The sequence below is a fragment of the Delphinapterus leucas genome, chromosome 4 (genome assembly GCF_059928025.1).
Source record: "Delphinapterus leucas isolate spDelLeu-1000000601 "Yukka" chromosome 4, BTC_Dleu_Yukka2, whole genome shotgun sequence".
Lineage (NCBI taxonomy): Eukaryota > Metazoa > Chordata > Mammalia > Artiodactyla > Monodontidae > Delphinapterus > Delphinapterus leucas.
In genome coordinates this window covers 81,500,591-81,508,218 of record NC_143132.1, presented here as the reverse complement: position 1 = coordinate 81,508,218, position 7,628 = coordinate 81,500,591, and the positions used below count along the sequence as shown (strand labels likewise).

The following is a 7,628-nucleotide window of genomic DNA, read 5'->3' as shown; positions in this document are numbered from 1 at the left end:
ATCTTTCCCATTAACCTCACTCCACCAATTATTCATTCATTCATTCAACAAATATTTAATGTGCACCTGCCATGTGCCAGATATAGCTGTAGGCATTGGATATATACACAAGTGAATAAAACAAAGTCAGTGCCCTTGTTGAGTACACAGTCTAGTTGTGGGGGGGCGGGGAGCAGAAATAAACACATGAGCAAATAAACACACCTGTAACATGTCAGGTCATAAACGTTATGAAGAAAAATAAAGCAGAGTATGAGGGAAGGAGAGACCCATCTTTAATCCACAAATGTGTTCAAGTGTTTCCTGATGAAATAAAACTTTATTGCATCTTGTAACCATAGTTCACTCTCACTTCCTTTATAGGGAGTCTCCTTAAAGGAGACATTGACACTTGCTTTCGTCACTTCCTCACCTCCCAATCTCTCAACCAGCTGCAGCCTCAGACCCAATAGTTCCAGTTCTGAGCTCATTCCCCCCGCCCCCGAGTCCCATTCCTGCTCCTCCATCGCCAACCCCTCCAGTTGGCAGAATTATATTTAGTCCTTTCTCACTTTCCCTTTCTCCACATCCAATCAATCATGAAGGCCTCCTCAATTTACCTCCTAAATATCTTTCACTTCATCCGCATTGTCATTGCCTCTATTGGTTTGCTAGGGCTGCTATACCAAAGTACCACAAAGTGGGTTGATTAAACTACAGAAATGTATTGTCTTATAGTTCTGGAGGTTGGAAATCCAGATTTTGGTAGGGTTGATTCCATCTGAGGGCTGTGAGGGAAGAATCTACTCCAGGCCTCTCTCCTTGGCTTGTAGATGTCCACCTTCATGTTCACATGGTGTTCTCCTTGTATTTCCACATCATCTTCCCTCTGTACTTATCTCTGTGTTCAAATTTCCCCTTTTTATAAGGACACCAGTCATATTGGATTAGGCACACTCTAATGATCTCACTTCACCTTGATTACCTCTGTATATACTCTCTCTCCAAATAAGGTCACATCCTGAGGTACTGGGAGTTAAGAATTTTGGAGGGACACAATTCAACCCAAAACATTGCCTTTGTTCAAGGCTTTGTCATTTCTCACCTGTATCATTTCTTTAGTCTCCTTAGGAGAGTCCCTGCTTCCAGCATCATCTTCTTTCAACCCACCCTCCACTCTGCTGCCAGAGGACCACATAAACCTGCTGTGGTTGCCAGGAAAATTCAAGCTTCTTGCCAATGCCTACCAGCCCTTTGTGTTCTGGCTTCTGCCATCCTTCCTAGTCTTACTTCCTACCATTCATATAGCATTATTGCAGCCATCGTTGAGCCCTTTGTCATGATTGCCTTGCCTCTGAACTTGACTACGTGTGGTTCCTCTTGCCTGGGATGGTCTCTCTTCCTCCTCTCCCTGACTGAACAACTCATGGGGTTTCAGGCCAGCTCCAGCATCATCTCCTCTAAAAAGCCTTCCTTAACACCCCCAGTCTGGGTTTTGTGTCTCTACTCCAGGACCTATGCTCCCTCTGCATTTCTCTCTGCTGTACTTTTACTTATTTACTTACTAATTCAATGCCTAGTATACCAAAGGCACTCAATACACATTTGCTGAACACATGAGTAAGTGAATAAATGAATCCTCCTGTAGAAAATTGCAGTGTTAGAGTGAGTAAGCTAGCTGGTGAGAACAAAAGTTTTTTAAGGGAGAGGCAAAATTAGGGGTGGGTGTGGTAATCAGACGTGGTTTATAATTCTCACACTCGAACAGAAATTGCGTTTCAGCTGCTGTCGCTGCTGGGAGAAAAGTCCTGCTACTGCACTGACTCTTCCTTTGTTCAGTAACATAACCAGTAAGAAAATAATTGCAATGTTTGGAGCAACAGGTAAAAAACTCCTTACTTTTAAAGTGTGTGCTGACTTTGCTTACTTTCTTGTCTTCCTGTTTTTAACTTCAGAGCCTACAAGCATGGACTGAATAAAGAGCCCTTTGGAGGAAACTGAGAAAAGTATCATTTGCTTGAATTTCTGATGTGGTAAAGGGGCAGGGTGATTTGACTTGATTTGTCAGAAATGATCTCAGCGGGACAAGGACAACTGACACATTCTCGTGTTCTTTATCACAACCAACCCATTTGTTGGTGTAAGTTTCATTTCAGCATAAGTTATATGCTAGAGACTTTTCTCCACTCGCTTCCTGACAAGCACGGGAGCAAGTGTGAGAGACCCGTGGGTATGTAGGAGATATCCACATGCCTGACCAGTACTCCAGCGACTCTGAAAGGGTGGAGTGGGTGGGGATTAGGAGAACGTGTGGCGGGACTTCTCTCACCAGAGAGCTGCCCCGGCCTTTCAACTGGCATCTCTACTTGCCCTCTGCCTCCCTCACAGTCTGTTCTCCAACAGCCAGACCTATCCTTGCAAAATGTTGTTCCAATCAGGTCACTCTCCTTCAATCTATTCTCATTTCTGCCTGTTGTTCCAATCAGGTCACTCTCCTTCAATCTATTCTCATTTCTGCCTCTCGAAGATCTGTTTGAAACTGTCAGATCATGGCATGCCTCTGCTCAAAATCCTCCCCCACATCTCACTCCAACTGAAATGCAAAGCCCAGCTAATGACCTGCAAGACCCTTCTCGGACCTTGTCTTCTACCATTCTCCCTCGCTCACTCTGCGCGTTCCTCAAACACATTCCCACTTTAAGGCCTTTGCATTGGCTACTCCCTCAACCTAGAGTAATCTTCCTCCAGTTACCCATGCTGCTTTCTCCCTCGTGTCTTCCAAGCCAGATGTCACCCTCTCCGTGAGTGCTTTCCAGACACACTTATTTAAAATTGCAACTCTGGGGACTTCCCTGGTGGCGCAGTGGTTAAGAATCCGCCTGCCAATGCAGAGGGCACGAGTTTGAGCCCTGATCTGGGAAGATGCCACATGCCACAGATCAACTAAGCCCATGAGCCACAACTATTGAGCCTGTGCTCTAGAGCCCGCGAGCCACAGCTACTGAGCCTGCGTGCCACAGGTATTGAAACCCACGCACCTAGAGCTTGTGCTCCACTACAAGAGAAGCCACCGCAATGAGAAGCCCACACACCACAACAAAGAGTAGCCCCTGCTCGCTGCAACTACAGAAAGCCTGCACACAGCAACAAAGACCACACAGCCAAAAATAAATTAATTAATTAATTTAAAAAATTGCAACTCTGCTCCACCCTGCCACTGTCTGACTCTCCTACCTGCTTGATTTCTTCTGTTACCATCTGTCTCTCCACACTAGGATAGAAGCTCTGTGAGGACAGGGATTTTGTCTAAAGGGAGACTAGAGCAGAGAAAAGAGAGAAGTAAAATCTCAAAAACCAACAGCCAGGTATGACATTAACTTTAAAAGGAAAAAAAAAAAGGTAATGCGAGGAGGGTTGATTGTATACAGCATTAGGGTGATAGTGAAGTTGTTGGTTTTTCCTGAAAGAGATGAGAAGCCATTGAAAGGTTTCGAGCAGAGTTGATAAGACCTGGTGTTGAAAGGTTCATTTTAGCTTCTGTTTTGTGAAGTGACTGTAGGGGGCAAGGACTAAAGCAGGGAGACCTCTTATGAGGCCGAGGCTGTTGCCCTAAACCAGGCAAGATGATAGTGGCTTAGACCAGGGAGTGGTCAGATTCCTAATATGTGGTCTCTTTTGGTTTTTTTTTTTGCGGTACGCGGGCCTCTCAGTGTTGTGGCCTCTCCCGTTGCGGAGCACAGGCTCCGGATGCACAGGCCCAGTGGCCATGGCTCACGGGCCCAGCTGCTCCGCGGCAGGTGGGATCCACCCAGACCGGGGCACGAACCCACGTCCCCTGCATCGGCAGGCGGACTCTCAACCACTGCGCTACCAGGGAAGTTCCCTAATATGTTTTAAAGAGAGTTGACAGGGTTCCCTGATAGGCCAGATATCAGAGGTTACCAGGCGGGAGAAGAGAATGACTCCTAAGCATTTTGGCTTGAGCAACTAGAAGAATAAAGTTGTGATTCACGGAAATGGGGAAGATCATGGGGGAAGCAGGTCAAGGCAGGTCAGGAGCTCTGTTTTAGTCTCCTTAATCATGACTTGCTGCTAAGCATCCAGAGTAGGAGGCTGGATAAGAGCAGGGGGGTGGCTGCTAAAGGAATCAGGTCAGATGTGTCAGAGTTGAAGAAGGCTGAGTCATAGTTAGCTAAGGAAGTACCCTGATTGCTTTACTTCCCAGTTCTTGTCCTTAGTTCAGTAACCTTGGAGCTCAGGGTGTGTTTGGGCATTTGAGGAAGGGTTGCCAGATTTAGCAGATAAAAATACAAGATGCCTAATTGAGGAACCAAGACGGCAGAGTAGAAGGATGTGCTCTCACTCGCTCTTGTGAGAACACCAGAATCACAACTAACTGCTGAACAATTATCAACAGGAAGACACTGGAACTCACCAAAAAAGATACCCCACATCCAAAGACAAAGGAGAAGCCACAATGAGATGGTAGGAGGGGCACAATCACAATAAAATCAAATCCCATAACTGCTGGGTGGGTGACTCACAAACTGCAGAGCACTTATACCACAGAAGTCCACCCACTGGAGTGAAGGTTCTGAGCCCCATGTCAGGCTTCCCAACCTGGGGGTCTGGCAATGGGAGGAGGAATTCCTAGAGAATCAGACTTTGAAGGCTAGTGGGATTTGATTGCAGGACTCTGACAGTACTGGGGGAAACAGAGACTCCACTCTTGGAGGACACACGCAAAGTAGTGCGTGCATCGGGACCCATGAGGAAGGAGCAGTGACCCCATAGGAGACTGAACCAGACCTACCTGCTAGTGTTGGAGGGTCTGCTGTAGAGGTGGGGGGTGGCTGTGTCTCACCAGGAGGACAAGGACACTGGTGGCAGAGATTCTGGGAAGTACTCCTTGGCGTGAGCCGTCCCAGAGTCCACCATTAGCTCCACCAAAGAGCCAGAGTAGGCTCCAGTGTTGGGTTGCCTCAGGCCAAACAACCAACAGGGAGGGAACCCAGCCTCACCCATCAGAAGACAAGTGGATTAAAGTTTTACTGAGCTCTGCCCACCACCAGTCCCTCCCATCAGGAAACTTGCTCAAGCCTCTTAGATAGCCTCATCCACCAGAGGGCAGACAGCAGAAGCAAGAACTACAATCCTGCAGCCTGTGGAACAAAAACCACATTCAAAGAGAGATAGACAAGAAGAAAAGGCAGAGGGCTATGTACCAGATGAAGGAACAAGATAAAACCCCAGAAAAACAACTAAATGAAGTGGAGATAGGCAACCTTCCAGAGAAATAATTCAGGATAATGGTAGTGAAGACGATCCAGGACCTCAGAAAAAGAATGGAGGCAAAGATCGAGAAGATGCAAGAAATGTTTAACAACCTAGAAGAATTAAAGAACAAACAAACAGAGATGAACAATACAATAACTGAAATGAAAAATACACTAGAAGGAATCAATAGCAGAATAACTGAGGCAGAAGAACAGATAAGTAACCTGGAAGACAGAATGGTGGAATTCACTGCCACAGAACAGAATAAAGAAAAAAGAATGAAAAGAAATGAAGACAGCCTAAGAGACCTCTGGGACAACATTAAATGCAACAACATTCACATTATAGGGGTCCCAGAAGGAGACGAGAGAGAGAAAAGACCCAAGAAAATATTTGAAGAGATTATAGTCGAAAACTTCCCTAACATGGGAAAGGAAATAGCCACCCAAGTTCAGGAAGCGCAGATAATCCCAGGCAGGATAAATCCAAGGAGAAACACGCCAAGCCACATAGTAATCAAATTGACAAAAATTAAAGACGAAGAAAAATTATTGAAAGCAGCAAGGGAAAAACGACAAATAACATACAAAGGAACTCCCATAAGGTTAAGAGCTGATTTCTCAACAGAAACTCTACAAGCCAGAAGGGAGTGCCATGATATACTTAAAGTGATGAAAGGGAAGAACCTACAACAAAGATGACTATCTGGCAAGGATCTCATTCAGATTCGATGGAGAAATCAAAAGCTTTACAGACAAGCAAAAGCTAAGAGAATTTAGCACCACCAAACCAGCTCTACAACAAATGCTAAAGGAAATTCTCTAAGTGGGAAACACAAGAGAAGAAAAGGACCTACAAAAACAAACCCAAAACAATTAAGAAAATGGTCATAGGAACATACATATCGATAATTACCTTAAACGTGAATGGATTAAATGCTCCAACCAAAAGACACAGGCTTGCTGAATGGATACAAAAACAAGACCCATATATATGCTGTCTACAAGAGACCCACTTCAGACCTAGGGACACATACAGACTGAAAGTGAGGGGATGGAAAAAGATGTTCCATGCAAATGGAAATCAAAAGAAAGCTGGAGTAGCAATACTCATATGAGATAAAATAGACTTTAAAATAAAGAATGTTACAAGAGACAAGGAAGGACACTACATAATGATCAAGGGATCAATCCAAGAAGAATATATAACAATTATAAATATATATGCACCCAACATAGGAGCACCTCAATACATAAGGCAACTGCTAACAACTCTAAAAGAGGAAATCGACAGTAACACAATAATAGTGGGGGACTTTAACACCTCACCTACACCAATGGACAGATCATGCAAAATGAAAATAAATAAGGAAACACAAGCTTTAAATGACACAATGGACCAGATAGATTAATTGATATTTATACGATATTCCATACAAAAACAAGAGATTACACTTTCTTCTCAAGTGTGCACAGAACATCTCCAGGATAGATGACATCTTGGGTCACAATTGAAGCCTCAGTAAATTTAAGAAAACTGAAATCATATCAAGCATCTTTTCTGACCACAATGCTATGAGATTAGAAATCAATTACAGGGAAAAAAACACAGACACATGGAGGCTAAACAATACGTTACTAAATAACCAAGAGATCACTGAGTAAATCAAAGAGGAAATCAAAAAATACCTAGAGAAAAATAACAATAAAAACACGACGACCCAAAACCTATGGGAGGCAGCAAAATCAGTTCAAAGAGGGAATTTGATAGCAATACAAGCCTACCTCAAGAAACAAGAGAAATTTCAAATAAACAATCTAACCTTACACCTAAAGGAACTAGAGAAAGAAGAACAAACAAAACCCAAAGTTAGCAGAAGAAAAGAAATCATAAAAATCAGAACAGAAATAAATGAAATAGAAACAAAGAAAACAATAGCAAAGGTCAATAAAACTGAAAGCTAGTTCTTTGAGAAGATTAGCAAAATTGATAAACCATTAGCCAGACTCATCAAGAAAAAGAGGGAGAGGACTCAAATCAATAAAATTAGAAATGAAAAAGGAGAAATTACAACAGACACTGCAGAAATACAAAGCATCCTAAGAGACTACTACAAGCAACTCTATGCCAATAAAATGGACAACCTGGAAGAAATGGACAAATCCCTAGAAAGGTATAACCTTCCAAGACTGAAACAGGAAGAAATAGAAAATATGAACAGACCAATCACAAGTAATGAAATTGAAACTGTGGTTAAAAATCTTCCAACAAGGGTTTCTCTGGTGGCGCAGTGGTTGAGAGTCCGCCTGCCGACGCAGGGGACACGGGTTTGTGCCCCAGTCCGGGAAGATCCCATATGCTGTGGAGCAGCT

At 43.7% G+C, this 7,628-nt stretch overlaps 1 long non-coding RNA gene across 1 annotated transcript; it reads left to right on the top strand.

Annotated features, from left to right (window-relative positions):
• The first annotated feature begins 1,629 nt into the window (after positions 1-1,629).
• LOC149749370 (uncharacterized) lies at positions 1,630-7,628 on the top strand. Its single transcript, XR_016393038.1, has 3 exons — positions 1,630-1,829; positions 1,935-2,417; positions 2,466-7,628. It is a non-coding gene; the product is annotated as an uncharacterized LOC149749370 (long non-coding RNA).